This window comes from Dendropsophus ebraccatus, chromosome 12 (assembly GCF_027789765.1).
Source record: "Dendropsophus ebraccatus isolate aDenEbr1 chromosome 12, aDenEbr1.pat, whole genome shotgun sequence".
In the NCBI taxonomy this organism is placed as follows: domain Eukaryota; kingdom Metazoa; phylum Chordata; class Amphibia; order Anura; family Hylidae; genus Dendropsophus; species Dendropsophus ebraccatus.
In genome coordinates this window covers 18,107,146-18,131,504 of record NC_091465.1, presented here as the reverse complement: position 1 = coordinate 18,131,504, position 24,359 = coordinate 18,107,146, and the positions used below count along the sequence as shown (strand labels likewise).

The 24,359-nt window shown below is 44.6% G+C and overlaps 1 protein-coding gene across 7 annotated transcripts in view; it reads right to left on the bottom strand.

The window, feature by feature from the left end:
• The window catches only part of ROBO3 (roundabout guidance receptor 3), a 310,461-nt gene that overhangs the window by 277,564 nt on the left and 8,538 nt on the right, over nt 1-24,359 (bottom strand). For all 7 annotated transcript variants that reach the window (XM_069947694.1, XM_069947692.1, XM_069947699.1 and 4 more), the window contains exon 3: nt 23,477-23,590. The gene's annotated coding sequence lies outside the window, so the exon portion shown is untranslated. The remainder of the gene's footprint in view (nt 1-23,476; nt 23,591-24,359) is intronic.

Below are 24,359 nucleotides of genomic sequence, written 5' to 3'. Positions count from 1 at the left end.
AACAAGAAATACTTGGGATAATGTCATTTACTTTGCATCTCAAACAGAAATTATGGTAAAGACAGTGGAGAAATCACCGCCAGGGTCGATCACTGCGCCAAGATGCACTGACACATTAATCCATAGCCATTATGCATTTCTTGTAGAGTTTTGGAAGTGTACATGAGAGGTTTAAGTCCAGTTTCACATAAAAACACTTTTGACCCCATTCACACGTCACATCTGACATAGATTTGGATGTAGATTCTCTGCCAAAATCTGCATCCAACCCAATGACAAATAATATCCCATGCATAGGAATGGGGCATCGCAACTCCCACAGAAAGAAATCCACAGTAAAATAAGTAGAATGTCACTCGTTTCAGACTATAGAAAAACAATCACTGATCTCAAGGAGACCAGATAAAAAGGACACTGTGGTTTGTGCTCAACACAGTGAAACATTAGGTGCATTGCCCCCTGGGAAATACAGTATGAAAGGGCCACTTAATTTGGTGGTCTCCTTACAGGAGCTACCTCTTGGCTTCTTCCCTGGAGGAATATCTGGCTAGTCCTCTGTTCTTCAGGAGTTATTCCTTTGCTAGGTCCTTTCCTGGAGGGATATCTGGCTAGTTGTGTGTTTCGAGACTCCTAAAGGAGGCTCCACAGACTCTTTTGCACATTTTTATTTCCCAAGGTTTTCACTGTATTGAGTACAGTGTATTGTCCAGTGTCTTCCTTAGCTGGTCTCCCTGAGATCAGTGATGTTTGCCGTTTTGGTCTACTAGGCATTGCTCCCACCTAGCCAGATTCCTTCTCCACCATGATGAGGGGCAATACCGTGAAACAGCTGTCTGTGGATGGATACCTGGCTTTGATATTTCCCTGGTCATATTCTCAGACTCATACATTGAGTTAGATATTGACTGTAAGGGCCACTTAAAGCGACTCTGTACCCAATGGGCTACCCCCCCCCCCACAACTACTTATACCTTTTTGTAGCTTATGTGAAGTCCTTTCAGCAGGTATGTTTGGCCACCCTGGTTGTGCTTTCATGATGCAGAAAAACAAACTTTAGTTGAGGAGATGCCGTGTCTAAGTGGCGGGGCCCCAAGCTTTCTTGCCTTAGGGAAGCGCCTCCCGTTCTGCCCTCACAGGAATCCTTAGCATTGCGCACGCGCCGTAGTTTTGATCCCCGGCGCTGCTGCAGTGAGGTTGGCGGGTCAGTGCTACCTCTGTGGTGTTTCTTTGTCTACGCCCTGTAGTAGTGACGCCCTTATTCCTGCACCGCTTCTCATGTCTGTCAGCGGCCCTCCTGCATACTATGTTTCCTCCCGCTGCCAAAGTCCTCTTCTCGGCTTCTGCGCTGTTGCTATCATATGTCACGTAGGCGCAAGGACATGTCCGTTACTGCGCCTGCGCGGGATACGATCGCAACGGTGCAGAAGCCGAGTAGAGGACTCAGGCAGCTGAAACATAGTATTCGGGGGTGGGGGGGTGTGCTGACAGACATGAGAGGCGGTGCAGGGATAGACGTGTCACTACTACAGGGCGTGGATGACGCGCAGAGGAAACACCACAGAGGCAGCGCTGACCTGCCAACATCACTGCAGCAGCGACAGGGGTCAAAACTACGGCACATGCGCAATGCCAAGGATTCCTGTGAGGGCGGACAGAGGGCGGAACAGGAGGATGGGGGGGGGAGGCGCACAACACCACACAGGCGGCACTTCCCTAGGGCACAAAGGCTCGCGGCCCCGCCTCTTAGACCGGGCATCTCCTTAACTAAAGTTTGTTTTTCTGCATCATGAAAGCACAACCAGCGTGGCCAAACATACCTGCTGAAAGGACTTCACATAAGCTACAAAAAGGTATAAGTAGTTGGGGGGTGGGGGGGTAGCACAGTGGGTACAGAGTCGCTTTAATATGGTGGTTTTGGTGGTCTCCTTACAGGAACTACCAATTGGTTAAGTTCTTCCCTGGAGGGATATCTGGCCAGTCCTCTGTTTTTCGAGATTCTTAAAGGGAACCAATCAGCCCAATCTGATATGGTTCCCTGAACTACTGTATACAGCTCCTGCAGCAGCCGTGGCACGTACCGGCTGTGGCTGCAGAAGTAGCTATATACCCGGAAAAAAAGGCTTTAATCCCCCAGGCACGTGACAGGCAGCCCAGATGACTACTTCCCCACCTCTGCCTGTCATGTACCTGGGGGATAAAGGTCCTTTTTTTCGGGTATACAGCTACTGCTGCAGCCGCGGCCAGTACTTGCCGCAGCTGCTGCAGGAGCTGTATACAGTAGTTCAGGGAACCATATCAGCCCGATTGGTTCCCTTTAAATAAGGCTCAGAGGACTCTTTTGCATACTCATTTCAGACTGAAATACAAAGAATATTTTATATTCAATAACAATAGGGCTATTCCTCTTGCAGATCTGCTGCACACCCATGGCAGAAATCCAGCTGTCAGCCTCAGATTTCTGCAGCAACAATACGCTTCGAATTTAAATGGCGATTCTGCTTCTCTGCTTTGGACGGATTCTGAATTATTCCTTGTACTTTCCACCATGATACATTACAAATCCTCTTGGTTGTCATTCTCTTGGAGTGATTTAGCTCCACCCCACAAACATTTTATGGACACTTCCAATGAGGACTATTGTATATGCCCAGAGAACCCTATGACAAGGGACTACATGACTTTGGTTAAAGTGAATCTGTGAGCTGTATTTCATGTCCCAAACTGCTGACACTGTTATATGGCTGTTAGGAAATGGAGACACATAGTACTTTTCATATATCTAGCTGTGCTTCGGGGGCGTAGAGAAAACCCAATTCGGATGAACCGAAATTTTCAGTCCCAGAAATTTCTGCAAAACTCTGCTGCATGTAAAAGATAAAAGACACTATATACATAGCATTTTGTCATGGTTTCTTGGGGTCAGCATAATCTAGGTATGGTGGCTTGGCTGGCATTTTTCTAACTGACTTCTATAAACACACAGAAAAGAAGACTTGTGTATGAAGCCTAAGGCGATGTTCACACACAGTAATTTTGGTTAGTATTTTGCAATTGAAACCAGGAGTGAATTGAAAACACAGAAAGGCTATTTCCACACACTGTTAAAGTTAAAGGGGTTGTCCAGTGTGGGGGCACTTTTTTGGGGGGACCGGGGAGGAGGTGGCTGAAATAAAAGATGTCCACTCACCTCCCCAGTTCCAGCGGCTCACAAAAAAGTGCCCCCACACTGGACAACCCCTTTAAATGGCTGGCCGCCATTTAATGGCACACGCTCCATTGTGTTTAACGGTGAATTGGGATTCGGGCGCACACGGATGTGCCAGCATCTATATTCAACAGAAATTAAGATTATCCGGGATGATCTTCAGTAACATCGGCCGGGTCACAGAACGGCCGCTGTTACACGCCGTGTGAACATGCCCTAAGGGTGAATACAACGGCAATGGCAGATTTTATTGAAGAAAATATGGCAACTGAAACCCTCCATCCAGATGAATGGGACAAAAATCAGTCAAGAGTGAATGCCTCGAAGGCCGGTTTTACACAAACAGGTAACATAAAATGTATAATCCCAAAGGGTGGATCCGCCGTATACATAAGGTTCAATGTGCCTGGGATCTGTACAAATATAGTGTCAATAATCTGCACCCAAATTAACCCGTATTGTGGATTTTCAATCTGAAACAAACAAGATTTCTTATTAAAAAAAACTACACTACAGATTTTCTTCTGTAAAGGCATCCTAAAGCTTTTTCTGCATGTGTTTCATATAACTTTTTGTTCCAGGTTACTGAAAAAAACTTGTGAAGACACAAAAGACCTTGTTTGTTTTCTAATGAGAAGAATGATATCATACACAGAATAGATGTTCTCCGGTGACCGTATCATCCCCAGCTCCTTCTGAATACAGTAATCCCAGTAATTAGAGACGCATAATTACAATCCGCCCCAGACTATTCCCATTTTAAGCAGCTGCGATTGTTGAATTTATAAACCTTCTCCTGAATGCAAATCTCCGAGCATTGCTTATGTGATTTCTTTGTGCAAATAATTGTTTTGCTTGATTTGATTATTGAGACCATTTAACATTCATGGCTTTATTCCGGGACTGTCTTCATGTATAGCCTGCATTAAGCTGTTACAAAGTAATTATGAATGTTCTGCTTATCATTTACATATGGATAGAACTCATACTCCCATGTACAGTATTTATGGCATCATGCTCATATGATTTTTATAGTCACTTGGGCTGCCTGGAAATCATTGAATAGCGGAGTAACAGCAGTCTGTGGGAGTAAATGGTGAAACATGCATGGTCAAAAGTGATGACTAGAAGTGTGGGAGTAGTCAGTGGGTTCTGTGGTTAAGTTGCAGTGGTTAGTAGGGATAAATGGTAGAGTGGGAGCAGTCAGTGGGGATAAAAAGTGTAGTGTAAGTAGTCAGTAGAATAGGAGCAGTCAGTAGATATCAACATATGTGTGCAAGTAGTAATTATGGATGAATAGTGCGATGAGAGCAGTCAGTTGGATGTATAGTGGAATGAGAGCAATCAGTTGGATGTATAGTGGAATGAGAGCAGTCAGTAGGATGAATAGTGGGATGAGAGCAGTCAGTGGGGATGAATAGTGGAATGAGAGCAGTCAGTAGGATAAATAGTGGAATGAGAGCAGTCAGAACAATGAATAGAGGAATGAGAGCAGTCAGTGGGGATGATAGGGAATGAGAGAAGTAGGTGGATATGAAAGAAGTAGGTGGATATGAATAGTAGTGGGGATGAACAGTGGAATGAGAGCAGTCAGTAGGATGAATAGAGGAATGAGAGCAGTCAGTGGGGATGAACAGTGGAATGAGAGCAGTCAGTAGGATGAATAGAGGAATGAGAGCAGTAAGTAGGATGAATAGAGGAATGAGAGCAGTCAGTGGGGATGAACAGTGGAATGAGAGCAGTCAGTAGGATGAATAGAGGAATGAGAGCAGTCAGTGGGGATGAACAGTGGAATGAGAGCAGTCAGTAGGATGAATAGAGGAATGAGAGCAGTCAGTAGGATGAATAGAGGAATGGGAGCAGTCAGTGGGGATGAATTGTGGAATGAGAGCAGTCAGTAGGAATGAATAGTGAAATGAGAGCAGTCAGTACGATGAATAGAGGAATGAGAGCAGTCAGTAGGATGAATAGTGGAATGAGAGCAGTCAGTAGGATGAATAGTGGAATGAGAGCAGTCAGTAGGATGAATAGTGGAATGAGAGCAGTCAGTAGGATGAATAGTGGCATGAGAGCAGTCAGTGGGGATGATAGGGAATGAGAGAAGTAGGTGGATATGAATAGTAGTGGGGATGAACAGTGGAATGAGAGCAGTCAGTAGGATAAATAGTGGAATGAGAGCAGTCAGTAGGATGAATGGTGGAATGAAAGCAGTCAGTAGGATGAATAGTGGCATGAGAGCAGTCAGTGGGGATGAATAATTGAATGAGAGCAGTCAGTAGGGTAAATAGAGGAATGAGAGCAGTCAGTAGGATAAATAGTGGAATGAGAGCAGTCAGTACGATGAATAGAGGAATGAGAGCAGTCAGTGGGGATGATAGGGAATGAGAGAAGTAGGTGGATATGAATAGTAGTGGGGATGAACAGTGGAATGAGAGCAGTCAGTAGGATAAATAGTGGAATGAGAGCAGTCAGTAGGATGAATGGTGGAATGAAAGCAGTCAGTAGGATGAATAGTGGCATGAGAGCAGTCAGTGGGGATGAATAATTGAATGAGAGCAGTCAGTAGGGTAAATAGAGGAATGAGAGCAGTCAGTAGGATAAATAGTGGAATGAGAGCAGTCAGTACGATGAATAGAGGAATGAGAGCAGTCAGTGGGGATGATAGGGAATGAGAGAAGTAGGTGGATATGAATAGTAGTGGGGATGAACAGTGGAATGAGAGCAGTCAGTAGGATAAATAGTGGAATGAGAGCAGTCAGTAGGATGAATAGAGGAATGAGAGCAGTCAGTAGGATAAATAGAGGAATGGGAGCAGTCAGTGGGGATGAATTGTGGAATGAGAGCAGTCAGTAGGATGAATAGTGGAATGAGAGCAGTCAGTAGTGTGAATAGTGGAATGAGAGCAGTCAGTAGGATGAATAGTGGCATGAGAGCAGTCAGTGGGGATGAATAATTGAATGAGAGCAGTCAGTACGATGAATAGTGAAATGAGAGCAGTCAGTACGATGAATAATGGAATGAGAGCAGTCAGTACGATGAATAGTGGAATGAGAGCAGTCAGTAGGATGAATAGTGGAATGAGAGCAGTCAGTAGGATGAATAGTGGAATGAGAGCAGTCAGTAGGATGAATAGTGGCATGAGAGCAGTCAGTGGGGATGATAGGGAATGAGAGAAGTAGGTGGATATGAATAGTAGTGGGGATGAACAGTGGAATGAGAGCAGTCAGTAGGATAAATAGTGGAATGAGAGCAGTCAGTAGGATGAATGGTGGAATGAAAGCAGTCAGTAGGATGAATAGTGGCATGAGAGCAGTCAGTGGGGATGAATAATTGAATGAGAGCAGTCAGTAGGGTAAATAGAGGAATGAGAGCAGTCAGTAGGATAAATAGTGGAATGAGAGCAGTCAGTACGATGAATAGAGGAATGAGAGCAGTCAGTGGGGATGATAGGGAATGAGAGAAGTAGGTGGATATGAATAGTAGTGGGGATGAACAGTGGAATGAGAGCAGTCAGTAGGATAAATAGTGGAATGAGAGCAGTCAGTAGGATGAATGGTGGAATGAAAGCAGTCAGTAGGATGAATAGTGGCATGAGAGCAGTCAGTGGGGATGAATAATTGAATGAGAGCAGTCAGTAGGGTAAATAGAGGAATGAGAGCAGTCAGTAGGATAAATAGTGGAATGAGAGCAGTCAGTACGATGAATAGAGGAATGAGAGCAGTCAGTGGGGATGATAGGGAATGAGAGAAGTAGGTGGATATGAATAGTAGTGGGGATGAACAGTGGAATGAGAGCAGTCAGTAGGATAAATAGTGGAATGAGAGCAGTCAGTAGGATGAATAGAGGAATGAGAGCAGTCAGTAGGATAAATAGAGGAATGGGAGCAGTCAGTGGGGATGAATTGTGGAATGAGAGCAGTCAGTAGGATGAATAGTGGAATGAGAGCAGTCAGTAGTGTGAATAGTGGAATGAGAGCAGTCAGTAGGATGAATAGTGGCATGAGAGCAGTCAGTGGGGATGAATAATTGAATGAGAGCAGTCAGTACGATGAATAGTGAAATGAGAGCAGTCAGTACGATGAATAATGGAATGAGAGCAGTCAGTACGATGAATAGTGGAATGAGAGCAGTCAGTGCGATGAATAGTAGAATGAGAGCAGTCAGTACGATGAATAGTGGAATGAGAGCAGTCAGTGCGATGAATAGTGGAATGAGAGCAGTCAGTGCGATGAATAGTAGAATGAGAGCAGTCAGTAGGATGAATAGAGGAATGAGAGAAGTCAGTGGGGATGAATTGTGGAATGAGAGCAGTAAGTGGATATGAATAGTGGAATGAGAGCAGTCAGTACGATGAATAGTGGAATGAGAGCAGTCAGTAGGATGAATAGTGGAATGAGAGCAGTCAGTAGGATGAATAGTGGAATGAGAGCAGTCAGAAGGATGAATAGAGGAATGAGAGAAGTCAGTGGGGATGAATTGTGGAATGAGAGCAGTAAGTGGATATGAATAGTGGAATGAGAGCAGTCAGTACGATGAATAGTGGAATGAGAGCAGTCAGTAGGATGAATAGTGGAATGAGAGCAGTCAGTAGGATGAATAGTGGAATGAGAGCAGTCAGAAGGATGAATAGTGGAATGAGGGCAGTCAGTAGGATGAATAGAGGAATGAGAGCAGTCAGTAGGATGAATAGTGGAATGAGAGCAGTCAGAAGGATAAATAGTGGAATGAGAGCAGTCAGTAGGATGAATAGAGGAATGAGAGCAGTCAGTAGGATGAATAGAGGAATGAGAGCAGTCAGTAGGATGAATAGTGGAATGAGAGCAGTCAGTAGGATGAATAGAGGAATGAGAGCAGTCAGTGGGGATGAATTGTGGAATGAGAGTAGTCAGTAGCATGAATAGAGGAATGAGAGCAGTCAGTGGGGAGGAATTGTGGAATGAGAGCAGTCAGTGGGGATGAATAGAGGAATGAGAGCAGTCAGTAGGATGAATAGAGGAATGAGAGCAGTCAGTGGGGATGAATTGTGGAATGAGAGCAGTCAGTAGGATGAATAGAGGAATGAGAGCAGTCAGTAGGATGAATAGAGGAATGAAAGCAGTCAGTGGGGATGAATTGTGGGATGAGAGCACTCAGTAGGGATGAATAGTAGAATGAGAGCAGTCAGTAGGATGAATAGAGGAATGAGAGCAGTCAGTAGGGTAAATAGTGGGATGAGAGCAGTCAGTAGGGATGAATAGTAGAATGAGAGCAGTCAGTAGGGTAAATAGTGGGATGAGAGCAGTCAGTAGGGATGAATAGTAGAATGAGAGCAGTCAGTAGGATGAATAGAGGAATGAGAGCAGTCAGTAGGGTAAATAGTGGGATGAGAGCAGTCAGTAGGGTAAATAGTGGGATGAGAGCAGTCAGTAGGGTAAATAGTGGGATGAGAGCAGTCAGTAGGGATGAATAGTAGAATGAGTGCAGTCAGTAGGATGAATAGAGGAATGTCTATCTGGAACTACACTACATGAATGTAAGTTGTGAACTCCCTGCTCATACTCTGAAGCCTTGGCCATTCAATCAGTCTTTTATAGCTTTGTCCAGCCCGGTGCTTCCTGTCTCTAATAATTAGTTAATTGATTCACTCTTGTCACTTTACCAAACCCTGCAATATGCATGACCATGGCTGACCACTCCCCAACCTGCACTGCATCCAACCATGGCTGATCTCTCTACATGTGTAAGAACGTTTGGCCAACACCTATTGGAGGATGTTTGACCACCTGAAGACACTTTCTAGTAGACAAGCATTGTTTTCTTTATTTTTTAGAATATTCAATTCTATAGTTTTCCTCAGACCCAGGTCCTATAATGGGAAAGCAGACAACCTGTTTCAGATGTTCTCAGTGACCTCGCTGGATTACACATCTGAAACTATCATTCTGAGCAAAGAACTTTGCTGGGAAACCTTTTCCTGTCGATTGCTACAGTGCAAGATTTTAATGGAGAGGCCTTTGCTTGCTAAGTCCCCTAAAGACATACATTTAGTTCTCAGAGATGATGTCTGTATATTTGATCAGTATCTGTAAGTTCTTAAGGCTGGTCAGTTACAGGTCTTTCATCCCTGTCCTTCTTCCTACTGTAGAATTTGCTTATAACTTCTCTACTCTTTGCCAACCTGGGTTGTCACACCATTTTCATTCACAATTGCCCCATTTCGTCTTCAGGTACAACCTCTACTATCAGGATGTATATATTCCAAAAAAAGCAAGAAGGGATGACAAAAACTTTGGGGGGGATTTATGAAGACCAGCGTACTTGTATATACTTGTATCTTATATTAGGCCCTGTCCCCTTTTCCCCGACATGCCTCTTAGTGAATTCGGCCAGTCAGGCACTTCCAGCAGGTGTAGATTTGGATCATGATTTAGGCCTGCGGCAGTGGCGTAGCCACCGTGGTCGCGGGGGTCGCCGCCGCGACCGGGCCCGCCACAAGGGGGGCCCGCGGGGCCCCCCGATCAATCACTCTTGTGACCGCAAGCATTGTTTTGCTTGCGGTCACAAGAGTCTGGCTCCGTCTTTCCCCGGCTGCTGCGCGGCTGCCGGGGGTGTCGCGTCTTACCCCCGGCAGCGCGCGCATCCCAGAGCTCCCTGCGCGCCTTGGGCCCTGACTTCCGGTTTCCGGCGCGCAGGGAGTTCTGGGATGCGCGCGCTGCCGGGGATAAGACGCGACACCCCCGGCAGCCGCGCAGCAGCCGAGGACAGACCAGGAGGAGTGAGAATCAACGTGGGAGCGCGATGTCAGGTGAGTTAAGTTTTGTTTTTTTTATCAGCCTGTACGGGTGGGGGGAAAGGAGGGGGCCATCTATGAGGGTGGGGGGAAAGGAGGGGGCCATCTATGAGGGTGGGGGGAAAGGAGGGGGCCATCTATGAGGGTGGGGGGAAAGGAGGGGGCCATCTATGAGGGTGGGGGGAAAGAGGGGGCCATCTATGAGGGTGGGGGGAAAGGAGGGGGCCATCTATGAGGGTGGGGGGAAAGGAGGGGGCCATTTATGAGGGTGGGGGGAAAGAGGGGGCCATCTATGAGGGTGGGGGGAAGAGGGGGCCATTTATGAGGGTGGGGGGAAAGAGGGGGGCCATTTATGAGGGTGGGGGGAAAGAGGGGGGCCATCTATGAGGGTGGAGGGAAGGAGGGGGCCATCTATGAGGGTGGGGGGAAGGAGGGGGCCATCTATGAGGGTGGGGGGAAAGAGGAGCAATCTATGAGGGTGGGGGGAAAGAGGGGCCATCTATGAGGGTGGGGGGAAAGAGGGGGGCCATCTATGAGGGTGGGGGGGGGAAGGGGACCATCTATAAGGGAGGGAGGAAGGGGACCATCTATAAAGGGGGGAAAGGGGACCATCTATAAGGGAGGGGGGGAAGGGGACCATCTATAAGGGAGGGGGGGAAGGGGACCATCTATAAGGGAGGGGGGGGAAGGGGACCATCTATAAGGGAGGGGGGGAGGGGACCATCTATAAGAGAGGGGGGGAAGGGGACCATCTATAAGGGAGGGGGGGGGGAAGGGGACCATCTATAAGGGAGGGGGGGGGAAGGGGACCATCTATAAGGGAGGGGGGGGGGAAGGGGACCATCTATAAGGGAGGGGGGGGGGGAAGGGGACCATCTATAAGGGAGGGTGGGGGGAGAGGGGGCCATCTATAAGGGAGGGTGGGGGGAGAGGGGACCATCCATAAGGGAGGGTGAGGAGAGAGGGGGCCATCTATAAGGGAGGGGGTATAGGGGGCCATCTATAAGGGAGGGGGTAGAGGGGGCCATCTATAAGGGAGGGGGCCATCTATTTGGGGGGGGCAACATAGGGGGAGAGGGAATACACAGAGGGGGGCATATATTATTAGGAGGTCACAGAGTCAGGGCTACCCACTAAATGAGGGTGTAAAGGGGACAGTACAGATGTGCAGTGTGTAGAGAGATGGAGATGGTGTCAGAGTGAGGAGCCTAATATGTCTGTCTGGCAGATTCTGTGGATTCGTGGCTCGGAGAAGTTCTCATAACGGCCCAGGACGGATGGAGAAGAAGATGAAAAGGAAAGAACTCCGATCAAAGAAGACGTCCCCCTGTGAGTCACCTGATATAACTGCACAGTAATGTATATGGTGTATAGAGCCTGTGTAGAGCTGGGGCCACCTCTATATGACTGGATGAGGTGATTTAGTATACTGGATTTGGTCAGTAACAATATGGTGGTGATGGTAGTGGTTGTGGTGTGGCGGTAATGTTTCCTTCCTATATACTGGTATTACTGGTAATATTGGTCTCAGTATACAGGATTTGGTCGGTAACAGTATGGCGGTAATAGGTAATATCTGTCTTGGTGTGTGTGTGTGTGTGTGTGTATATATATATATATATATATATATATATATATATATATATATATATACATACAGTGGTACCTTGGTTTAAGAGTAACTTCGTTTAAGAGCGTTTTGGTTTAAGAGCTCACAGTTTTTCAAAATTGTGACTTGGTTTAAGAACATTGCTTTGGTTTAAGAACTTCCTGTATTGGGTGGGAGCGCGAGTGGAGAAGGGGCATGGCCTGCATAGCGGGGTCTACAGCACTGTACTCTAAACACCTTCCAAATCATAGCAGATCCCCTTCAGGCTGGGGCTTACATCAGGGGACAGGACTGTGGGGGGGGGGGGGGTAATCTCTCCATAGCTGTAACCCCTCTCTCCCCGGACAGAGAGTGCTGCATGTATGTGCCCACATCTGTACTGCTCATTCCTTCATGCTCCCTGCAGTCTCTGTCAGCCCTTGTGTTTCCCATCCTCTCCATTACTGTACAGTACAGAATAATAAATATATTTGGGGTGCGGAACCAATTGTCTGCATTTACATGATTTCTTATAGGAAAATTTGCTTTGGTTTAAGAGTGGATTTGGATTACAAGCACGGTCCTGGAACGAATTATGCTCATAATCCAAGGCACCACTGTGTGTGTGTATATATATATATATATATATATATATATATATATACACACACACACACACAACAATAGCATCACTTGGTCGTGAAAGGAGGGGGGGGGGGGCCCAAGTTGGCCTCTCGCACCAGGGCCCAGGAGACATTAGCTACGCCCCTGGCCTGCGGGCAGGCGTAAATCATGATAAATGAGGCACAGGAGGAGGCCACACCTCCTCCCCGCCTTGTCACGGCCCCCTAAGCTCCCGGCCCGCCCATCGGGCGAGCGGGGCATACGGCAGGTGTACGACAGGGAGAAGGGGCAAATTTGCACCTTCTCCCTGGTGTACGCCTCGGGCGGATTGTTTATAAATGTCCCCCTTCATGTGAAGTCCAAGTTCACTACAAAAGAGCTGCAGACAGACATTGTCAGGCTATGTTCACACACAGTATTTCCGTCAGTCTTTTGGTCAGTATTTTTTCATCCAAAATCAGGAGTGGAAATGACAGGGCAAAATTATAATAGAAAGATTTGCACAGGTTCTATCCACTCCTGGTTTTGGCTGAAAAAAGACTGACCTAAATACTGACGGCAATACTATGTGTGAACATAGCCTACATCTCTTTATTTTATGGTTTAGGAGGGAGGGTATGGCTCCCCACAAAAAATTCAAAGCGCAGAATAACATCACACACACACACATGCACACAGTCTACTCTTATTTTGCCCCTTAAGAATCTATTCTGTGACTATTCTGAAGACCTGGTGTGAGGAGGTGGAGGAGTCTTCCTGTGCTTCCACTTCCATTTATTCATCTTGTTTGCCAATCCCTGCATTATGTCTGATCTCTTTCTTGTGTACCAAACACTCCAATACATTTGGCCATGTTTGGGATCTGTGTGTCCTATTGGACTTCAAAATCGAGAATCGTTTTGTTACATAACACATTTGACTAATAGGGTAGAAGCAGTCAGTGTGGATAGTTGGTGGACTGGAGACAGTCAGTGGGGATGAACTGTATGGTGGTAGCAGTTAATGAGGCCAGATGTTGGATTGATAGCAAGTTTTGGGGATAAATGGTTGACTGTGAGCAGTCAGTGAGGATGAATGCTGAAGTGGGATATGTCATTAGGTATGATGGAATGAACTGTGATATAGGATACGTCAATGGGTATGAATGGTGATGAAATGAATGTTGTTGTGGCAAGGGAGCAGTCAATAGGGATAAATGGTCAGGGTACACTCTGGGGGAATGACGGTGTAGGTGCCATTAGTGGGAATGAATAGTGAGGGAGCAGTCAGTGGAGGAGAATGTTGAAGGACAAGTCAGTGGAGAAGAATGGTGAGGGAGCAGTCAGTGGAGATGAATGGTGAAGAAGCAGTCAGTGGAGGAGAATGGTGAGAAAGCAGTCAGTGGAGATGAATGGTGAAGGAGCAGTCAGTGGAGGGGGATGGTGAGAGAGCAGTCAGTGGAGATGAATGGTTAGGGAGCAGTCAGTGGGGATAAATGGTGAGAGAGCAGTCAGTGGAGATGAATGGTTAGGGAGCAGTCAGTGGGGATAAATGGTGAGGGATCAGTCAGTGGGGATAAAAGGTGAAGGAGAAGTCAGTGGAGGGGGATGGTAAGCGAGCAGTCAGTGGAGGAGAATGGTAAGGGAGCAGTCAGTGGAGGAGAATCGTGAGGAAGCCATCAGTGTAGAAGAATGGTGAAGGAGCAGTCAGTGGGGATGAATGGTGAGGGAGCAGTCAGTGGGGATGAATTGTGAGGGAGCAGTCAGTGGGGATGAATGGTGAGGGAGCAGTCAGTGGGGATGAGTGGTGAAGGAGCAGTCAGTGAAGGAAAATGGTGAGGGAGCAGTCAGTGGAGGAGAATGGTAAGGGAGCAGTCAGTAGAGGAGAATGGAGAGGGGGAGTCGGTGCAGGTGAATGGTGGTCTAGCATGTTCGAATCTGATCATTCTGCATTTGATTATCGGTGGCTGAAGAAATAGGATGCAGCTCAAGGGAGTCCTGGAAAACATGGATAAAGCCATAGGTATAGCGTGATCCAGTCAGTGGGTATGAATGGTGAGGGAGCAGTCATTGGAGGTAAGTGGTGGTGGTGTAGGAATCAGTGGTGATTAACAGCAAGGAGGCAGTCAGTGGAGGGAAATGATAAGGGAGCAGTCAGTGGGGGTGAATAGTGGTGTAGGTGCTATTAGTGGGCATGGACCAAGGGGTCTTTTTCTGATGACAATCTTCTATGTTTCTATGGATGAATAGTAAAGGAACAGTCAGTGGAGGTGAATAGTAGTGGTGTATGAACTATTAGTGGAGATAAATGGCAAGGGACCAATAAGAGGGAATAAATGGTCGACTGGAAGAGACTTGGTACCTTCTAAGTTCACATTGTGCTGAGTATTAGCATACTGTACAGCCAGAAGATACAGATGCCATACAATGGGACCTCATCATATATGGCTAGAACTTTTGTGTTTGGGCCAAAGAGCTTTAGGTTACACCACTGAGGAGTTAATTTACTCATTACACACAGTGATAGGGAAAACATTGGCAAAGACCTAAGACGTCCTGGTAAGAAGGGGCCATATTTTTTTTGTCTGTCTGTATAGGCCAGCTGATGCCAGCCCTGTCAGAATATTCCTCATCACACCACTGCTCCCATAGGGGCTGCTGGGTATATAGATGAGCTCTATATTCATTTACTCCTTCCAACATCATTAATCAACTCTCCAATGAAATGAGCCCCAGAGACAATGGAAATCTCCCCTCTGTTTTAAAGTCTGCTTTAATTATAATCTCACCGGGAGGGCACGCACAGCACACGCGCTCCCAACTCTGCTATTGTCCTGCCTGGAAAGTGGACAACACAAACCCTTTAGGGTCCGGGGCCATGACCTGCTTGCAGCTAGGTGGCTTGACCTCTCTTGAAGTCCACTTGACTTGACAAAGACATGTGGCATTTCAAGTCTGAAAATTATCAAAAAGGGAAAGGAATATTGGACATGTATGATGTGTAAGCCCCGCAGGGATATTGATCTGCTCTGCATAATTGTATCTGCTTATACTTTCTAGGATTGATTCCTTTTTAAAGAACTTACTTGTCTTGACATTTTATCTCAGATGAGTCGAATCACATCTATTATGTCATTATCACAATCTACGCTTCATTTTCTGTTTGTTTGTTTTTTAATGTGGACATTTTATAAAGTGAAGATCACCTACAACTTTTAATAGGGAGCTGTTTCTGGCACTGGGCAACTGAGTTACATCCTCTATTATCTACATTACCTTACTTATCCAGTACTGATCCTGAGTTACATCCTGTAATTCTTTTTATTAGAAAAATATAAAACTTAACAAGTACAAATACATAAACATAAACGAGGCTACATCAGCCAGAACAAAAACTAATTCAAAGCTTTCTGCTTATAACAAAAACAGCAAATTAAGAAATTCTTAAACAATATTTTTACTGTAAGGAAATCATCACTCACACCTGCCTCACCCGGCCAGTCCCGTACTGATCCTGAGTTACATCCTGTATTATACTCCAGAGCTGCACTCACTATTTTGCTGGTGGGGTCACTGTGTACATACATTACTTATCCTGTACTGATCCTGAGTTACATCCTGTATTATACTGCAGAGCTGCACTCACTATTCTGCTGGTGGGGTCACTGTGTACATTCATTACATTACTTATCCTGTACTGATCCTGAGTTACATCGTGTATTATACCCCAGAGCTGCACTCACTATTCTGCTGGTGGGGTCACTGTATACATACATTACATTACTTATCCTGTACTCATCCTGAGTTACACCCTGTATTATACTCCAGAGCTGCACTCAGTATTCTGCTGGTGGGGTCACTGTGTACATACATTACATTACTTTTCCTGTACTCATCCTGAGTAAAGCTGGTCATACACTATAGATATATATATATAGCAATATATACATGGGGGCTGAGTATGCATGTACTCTATATGGGGAGAGGGAAAAAGCTGCTGTCAGACACCTTTGGCAGCAGCTTACCTACCCAAAAACAAAGGGATCGGGTATGCTGAAACGCAGCAAGCCTGAAAGTTCTCTCCAGAGGGTTGGCTAATGCCATCAGTCCATCTAATGTGTATGACCAGATTTAAGGCTTGTACTGCACTTCAGAGCTTCAGCCAAAAATTCTGCTTTACAAAACAGTCATCATGCTTTTGAAAAGGCCTCAGGTAACAGCTTGGCTGCTTTAAAGCCTATGCACACCTTTCAAAAACTTTTTGTTTGGTTTCCTTTTTACTTATTATGGTGCAAGAACCATTTTATCCATAGGTCTTTATTAAAAATATGTACATTTGTGTGCAGGTCATATGATTCTTCCCTGCTGACTGCCTTGTATCTGCTCTCTTTCCCTATCCTGTGTGAGCTGTCCTCCAAGCACTCTATATCCCTGTCTACTACCTGAGCTGTGTAACCCCCTCCACATAGTGTCCATAGTTTTTAAAGGGGTACTCTGGGCAATATTAGAAAACCAGGAAGGGCAGAGGGTGGTGGGAACAATCAAGCTATACTTACCTGTCCTGGTGTCCCTGCAGTCACAGCACCACAGATTATGATCACCCGTCGTTCTCTCCATCCTGTAACGTCACAGCCCCGCTCAGCTATTCAGTGTCTGAGGTGGGGCACCTCTGCAGTCACTGATTGGCTGAGCAGATAGTTCCAGTGGGGTCTTGACGACACAGGAACTGGGAGATACAGGGGACCCGTGTTGTCTGTTAGCGGTGGTGCTGCAGCTGTTGGGGGCACTAAAGCAAGTAAAGCAATGTTCCTACCACCCTGTCTTCCCTTTTTTTTTTTTTAATTTGCTCGGATTACCCCTTTAAATACAATAGATTCTGCTATATCAGATGACTTTATAGTAACTAGTATAGTTTCTTGATTTGAAATCACCAAAGCAAGCGCTGAAGACAGACACTGAACAAGCTGGGAATGCTGGGACATTTAAGCCATGAAACCAGCAACATTTAAGGTTTTATGGTGCGTTTACACAAAACAATAATTGGCCCGATCGTACGATTAACGATGTCGGAGTAACGATTTTTTTTCCTAACGATCAGCGTTTATACGGTACGATATATCGTACGGAAAATTCGTTTTGCGATCGTTTTGCGGTCCTTAAGCCTATCTCACACATTGGTTAAATCGGCGAACGACTGTTCACACGGAACGATCTGCGAATTTTTTGCGAACGACGATTTGATAACATGTTGAAAGATCAAAATGAACGATTTCTCGTTCGTCGTTTGATCGTTCGCTGCGTTTACACGTACGATTATCGTTCGAATTCGATCGTTATCGCGCAAATTCGCACGATAATCGTTACGTGTAAACGCACCATTAGAGTACAAAATAAGCAATTCAACATACTAAGTGACTGAACTTCATGGAGGTAAACTGTAATACAGGGCTGAGGCTGGAATCACACGTGCAGTTTCTGTGCCAAAGCCAGAAATGAATTCAAATGGGATAGAAAATATAAAGGGAGGAATTGTACTTCTCTTTCCTGTTGGATCTCCTTCTGGTTTTGGCACAAAAAAACTGCAGTGAAAGTTTTCCAAAAAAACTGCCTTGTGTGATTCCAGTCTTATTTGTGGTCATTCCTTTCATATGCCTTTACTGCTGCACCATCTGTATGTTGATAAAATAAACACATTTGGTGAGAATTAATATTGTAGACTCCTCTGTGACTATGTACTATGTGTTGTATTATAGTGGGACTTATAAGATGCCCAGTCTTACCTGCTTCTTACCTGCTTCAAATAATGGGACTTGAATAGGTCAATAGTCACATTATACAGTCTGAAAAGGGTGATCACCCTTCATAGTTACGTGCTTTGGAGTTTAGCTCCATCCTTTCAAAAATTACATGGTAACTAAGCTGCACATTGCACATGAAACATTTGTATTCTTTTTTTTTTTTTTTTTTCTTTCTTTTTTTCATTTAATGATTTTTATTTTAAAAAAATCCCACATTGTCCACCATCATAGTCATATAAAATATAGGCCACTTCACTTCATTAAAATGTTTATTTTATAAATGACTTCCCCCTGCTTTATAACAGTGCCGGCATATTGACGAAGTGACCCCGTTGGTCATGGCCGGGGTCTGATGGCCCGGAGCATAATGGTGGGTGGGATACAGCTGCCGTGCACCTGGGTCATGGTTAGAAAGTGCAGTGTAGTAAATGAAGCAGACAATACATCATCACACATAGCCCTTTAAGTAAGTCGCTAATCATCTCCCCCAGACAATGGTAGCTGTCTATTCTATACCTTATATTTAACTGCCCTGACTTATAGAGTGACACAGAGCATATGAGATACCCTGGGTGATGTCCGCTGAGGCTGAAGGGGTTAAGGTTTTGATGAGGACAAATGTTTCTGAAAAAATACCCTGCAATATTCTCTCTATCATCCTATTAAAGTAAAATCAATATGGACGCCCCTGTTGTCACTGAAACTACTAGACTGCTAACTTTATTGTAATACAGACAGAGCTGGTTAAAGGGGCAGTCCGCCATTCTTTTTACAGGACTGATCCTTCTTTTGTCAAGCACATATAAGAGATAAGAGTGCTATGACTGACTGAGACTTTTGGGAAAATAATAGAATATTACAGGCATGAATTAGCATGAATTAGGGAAAAATTAATCCAGATCTGTTAAAAGTTTATAGGATCAGTTAGTACTGTGCAAAAAAAGAGGTTTGCCATACAGAGACAGAACCCACAGCGGCGGCTCCGGGAAACATATCGCCGCTTGTTTACTAAAGTGATCGGTCCGTGTAAAGGGGGGGAGGTGACAGTATCACTTTAAGACTATGTTAACGCATCGTAAATAAGTTGATATTTTGGCTAATATTTCAGCATAAAACAGGAAAGGATTGAAAACACTGAAACTGCCAATATTTCCATTATGTTTTTCCCAACTGATTTCACTCCTGATTTTGCCTACAAATACTGAGCAAAACACTGACAGAAATACTTACCAAAATACTACATGTGAATATAGCCTAAGGCTTTGTTACACATAGCATTTCTGTCAGTCGTTTTGTCATTCTTTTTTCAACCAAAACCAGGAGTAAGTTAAAAACACAAAAACTGTGCAAATCTTTCTAATATAATTTTGCCATGTCAGTTGCACTCCTTTTGGTTAAAAAAGGCTGACAGAAATATTATGTGTGAACATAGCCTAAAAGTGAAATTTACATCTTGTTCAATTGCATTTATACCACTGCATACATAGTAAATCTAATGACACATCATGGTAGTGAAATACTAATAGAAATAATGATAATACCACATTTGAACACTAGGTGGCGATGTAATACCCTCTAACCCTCTTTATAACAAAATAGAAATGGAAAGTTGAGCAACTTAGCTGCATTAGTACATGGACACTAAATGAATATGTTACTGTGTAGTCCCAAAATTACTCTGGATACAAACCACTTATATAAAAAGCAGTAAAGAAAAAAGCTATTGTTTTGTAGGTACTGTGTGACAACTTGATAGTAATTACAGTCATGGTGGGGGTGAATCGGAGCATTGGAGGTGGACAGTGCTGCTAACAGTCTTACCAGACCGTAGAACAAAGGATTAAACGCACCAGAATGGGTAAGAGGATGGAGATAAGACACACACCTACATCCTCGGCGTCTCTGGCACAATAGGGAGCTATGAGCAGGTTAGACCCGTCTAACCTGCTGATAGTTCCCCTTTAAAAAAGGCCTTGAAATAAGGTAAGTACAACCCCCGATGAACAACAACACCCAGCAGATTCCATCTTATCATTATTTAACAAAACCTAGAAGCATTGTGTATTCTTACTGTATAAACATAGGGGGGATTTACCTGCTTCCAGCAGGTGTAGATTTTGATAATGATTTATGCCTGCAAGCAGGGGTAAATCATGATAAATGAGGCGCCTCCTCCCCGCCTTATCACACCCCGCAAGTTCTGCCAGCCCACCCATCGGGCGAGCGGGGCGCACGGGAGGCGTACGCCAGGGAGAAGGGGCGAATCTGCAATCGCTTGGCTGAATCTATTTTGGGGGACAATTCTCCTATAACTTCAACTACATTGATCAGCCCCAGAATGAGACTTCAGGGGAATTACATATGCAAATAGCTGACAAGTCTTCACCATGTGCATGTGTACTGATGACACATCTCTATCATTACCATTCTGTATGGTACAAAGATATATTTACTGGTGCGGTACAGACATACTGTAAGGCTCACACAGCATACTAAACCCCTTAAGGTCACAGCCCAAAATGACCTTAGAAGGACACTGTCACCCCCTTTTTGCATTCTGACTTCTCTACACAGGTGTAAAGGGTAAATTTAGCAGTTTTCATACCTTATTTTATATCATACGTCATGGTGCTTGTTCAAGTAAAAAGTAATCTTTTATCAATTGCAGATTGTGCTAAGTGGGCGGGGCTTCACGGCACGGGACTTCACTTGGCCCCGCCCACAGTGCCACCGCTGACCCCCGACCCACCATGATGTCATAGACACATAGGCCCCTCCCCCTCACCGACCATTGGAACAGGCTGGCCTAAAGGTCTAGGGCCCACCCCCTTTAGGTCGGCCCATACCATGGGCGTCGAGGGGACAGGGCCTATGTGTGATGAGATCACGGAGAGGGCGGGACCAACAGTGGCGCTGTGGGCGGAGCTAAGTGGCATTGCCGTGAAGCCCGCCAACTTAGCACAATCTGCAGATGATAAAAGATCTCTTTTTACTTGAACACGCACCATGATGTATGATATAAAATAAGGTATAAAAATTGCTAAATTTACCCATTACACCTGTGTAGAGAAGTCAGAATGCAAAAAGGGGGTGACAGTGTCACTTTAAGGGCCGCAATAATTTTCTATTTTCATGTTCGTTTTGTTTCCCCGCCTTCTAAGAGCTATAGCATCTTTGTTTTTCTATCTACAGGGCCATGTAAAGGCTTGTTTTTTTCCGAAATAAGCGTACTTTGTAATGGCGCCTTTCAATCTACCATTACATGTATGGCAGAACCCCCAATATATTATTTATGGGATGAAATTGGGAAAAAAATACAATTCTGCAAATTTTGGAAGGGTTCCGTTCACCGTGCAGGAACAATATTCTTTTATTTTAATAGATTGGACAATTATGCACGCTACAGTATATAATATGTTTATTGATTTATTTTTATATGTTTTAGGTATAAAGTGGGAAAGTTGGGTGATTTAAATTTTTATTGCGGGAGAGGCTACGTCATGTATTAAAAAAACTTTAAAAAAAAATTATTTTCCGCTTTTTACATCCCCTTTAAGCGGCACTATCAGCAGGTTCGGGCCAGTGAACCTGCTGATATGACCCAGACGCTATTTACCTCATGAGTCCAGGGCTGTACATCTTATTCCGGTGCGGTCCAGTAAAATGTAGTTTTCCGCTAATTGCTCATATGCTAATTAGCGGTCCCGGAGCATTTGGGGAGTTCCCCATGCTCCCAGAGCACCGTCTCTGCTCGCCTAGCCTGCCCCCTCCCGGCTCGCCCCACTATGCATATTCATATATGCATAGCTAGGCCACTTGTTATGGGCTGCTTCCTGCACATGCGCCGTAACAAGCGGCCTAGCTATGCATATATGAATATGCATAGTGGGGCGGGCCGGGAGGAGGCAGGCTAGGGGGGCCATGTGGGTGCTCTGGGAGCATGGGCAAACACCTCAAATGCTTCAGGACCACTAATTAGCATATGAGCAATTAGCTAAAAACTACCTTTTACTGGACCACACCGGAATAAGATGTACAGCCCTGGACTCATGAGGTAAATAGCGGCTGGGTCATATCAGCAGGTTCACTGGTTTTATCCGTTGAGGTAAAATATATGTTAAATTATCCCCCTCCCGGAGACTAACAATTCATTCCATACATGTCTCTACATTTTCTGTCTCCTTTCCCCAGCTTTGAACTGCTGCTTTTTGCTAAAGTTATAGAAAACTGCATCTGAGCTGAAAAGACCCCCTCCTCCTTCCTCCCTTCCGTCTGATGTAAACAAATCCCTATCTACAACTTTGTAATGCCAGGAGGGTTATTCACAGTGAGTTCAATAGCAACTTGACCTAAAATTAAGGGGGAGGAGGTGGAGACAGAGAGAAAAGCTCACACACAGATTTTTGCGTCTTCAGCAGGAAACAACAACTCAGAACTTGGGAAAGGAGACTGAATAGATAATAACATGTATGGAATGAATTGTTAGTCTCCAGGAGGGGGAATTATTTAACATACATTTTACCTAACTGGATAAACCCTTTAAGGGCAGTGAGTTTGACACTTGTGGTATATAGGAAAGCAAAAAAATATTCTATGGGGTATAGGCTTTGTTTTAAAACAAAAGTCAATGACTAAAGTGTGCAGCTGTATGCCCATATTGGCACCCATTGGACGTATATGTCTGGGAATACATCTGATGCAGGCAAAATGTGGCCAATCAAATGTCTGTAATTTCATTCATATAGATGATCCCACCAGCACCATGACAGACTAGAATTAATGCACACTATGATTTAAAGGGGTACTCTGGAGAAATGCTTTTCTTTTAGATGAACTAGTGTCAAATTTGTAATTTACTTCTATTTTAAAATCTTAAGCCTTCCAGTACTTATCAGCTGCTGTTTGTCCTGAAAGAACTGATGTATTCTTTCCAGTCTGACACAGTGCTGTCCACTGCCACCTCTGTCCATGTCAAGAACTGTCCAGACCAGGAGAGGTTTTCTATGGGGATTTCCTGCTGCTCTGGACAGTTACTGAGATGGACAGAGGTGGCAGCAGAGAGCACTGTGTCAGATTGGAAAAAATACACCACTTCCTGCAGGACATACAGCAGCTAATAAGCACTGGAAGGCTTAAGATTTTTTAATAGAAGTAAATTGTAAATCTATATAACTTACTAACACCAGTTCATTTCAAAGAACAAAAATTTTACTGGAGTTCGCCTTTAACAGAAAAATAACTGTGAACTTACGCAAAGCAGCAAATGATTGTCCAGATTGATCAATAATGCCATAAACATGTTATTTACGTCAACAACAGACAGATAAAAGGTAACCTGGCCCATGACTTTTTGGCAGGCCATCGTGAATGAATGACTGCTTGCTTATAATTTTTAGATGATGGTTTGCCAGAATTGAAACAATTTGCCATATTGGCTAGCTTTATGTCACATCAGAAAATCACATTGACACAGGAGAAAAACTGTGTGTTATCCAATGCCCCCATGGGAACTCACTGATTTCTTAACTAAAGCATATGTTAGAGAAGTTGACATGTAGCCCCGTATGATCGGCAATCGCAGACTGGATGAGATTAAGCTCCGGGCAATCAATATGCGTCTTTGAAATATCTGCAAAAAAAGAAAAAAATAAGTTCAAATGAAAATTTTTTTTTTATTTGGCTCAGTATATCACAGTGATATAAGTCAGGATGCTAGTGTGAACGGTAAGACACAATCTGACATACTAGTGACGTAGGTGTTTGATGTTTTTAAGCCAATATTTAGCATGTTTAGATGTGAGACCTAATGCATGTCATGTTTACAAAACACATGAAGCATTCTGGACTCTATAAAAACTATTGTTATATAAGTGTGCTCCGGTGATATTGACTTGTAGTTATATCATCCATGACCTTTTATTTCTGGAAGTGACCCCCCTGGTACTGCTTCCAGAATAAAGACGGTAGGATACAGGGAACAATAAGAGATTTTGTTTTATGTAAACTCAACAAAGGCCGAGGCTCATTTAAAGCCAATGTGAGTCCCCCAGCAGTTGTAGAGCTGTCATCCTTCTCACACAGCATCTGCTTGAGATTGACGTCCCCCCCCCCCCCACCCTTCATGTTTTTGCTCACTTTATCAGCTCTGTCTTTTGTTCTGCCCTCTCTCCATGGACCTTTTTATCAACAGCAGCCCCAGCTGAGGCTTCTCCCAAATGAGGCGCTAACACCTTAGGCCAGTGATCTCCGCTGGGGAGGGAGAGCAGCTGCAGACTGGGGTGCGGGCTGTGGAGTAATTCTCTTTTACATCTCATAACACACACACGGGTACATGGGGGGGGGGGTCTTGGCCATTTTATATTACACATTGCCTCATTATGTTGATGTGTAAAGCCGTC